This window comes from Pterocles gutturalis, unplaced genomic scaffold (assembly GCF_000699245.1).
Source record: "Pterocles gutturalis isolate BGI_N339 unplaced genomic scaffold, ASM69924v1 scaffold11128, whole genome shotgun sequence".
In the NCBI taxonomy this organism is placed as follows: domain Eukaryota; kingdom Metazoa; phylum Chordata; class Aves; order Pterocliformes; family Pteroclidae; genus Pterocles; species Pterocles gutturalis.
The window spans coordinates 519-1,012 of record NW_010123082.1 but is presented as its reverse complement, the minus strand read 5'-3'; positions in this window follow the sequence as shown (position 1 = coordinate 1,012).

Below are 494 nucleotides of genomic sequence, written 5' to 3'. Positions count from 1 at the left end.
TTCAGCACGTTGCAGCGGGACTTTTCAGGCCAACTGCATCTCTCTCCTTTTTTAATGAGCAAAAAGCCCCCCGCAGACCCATGCAGGGATGCAGACCCCCTGCCCCGTGCGGGGACGCAGACCCCTGCCCCGTGCGGGGACGCAGACCCCTGCCCCGTACGGGGATGCAGACCCCTGCCCCGTGCGGGGATGCAGACCCCTGCTCTTCCAGCTCTCTGAAGCTTCCCCTGCCAAGGGAAAGGGGGGGGAGTGTATTTTTATGCTCCTGTGCATTGTTCCCGTGCAGTTAGTAAGTCACCGTGTGCGCTCACGTGCCTTTTATTCCCTTCGTGTGGGTTTTCTGCAGTTTAGCATTAACCGGAACCAAACGGTGCCGTACGATGCTTTGCAGTTTGTTGTTGTTTGGAGCCGGCATCACTCCAGGGTCACCTCTGGAACAGTTTCTGTGACAAACAGATGGGTCAGCCAGGGCCACTGGGGGGGACTTTCTTCCC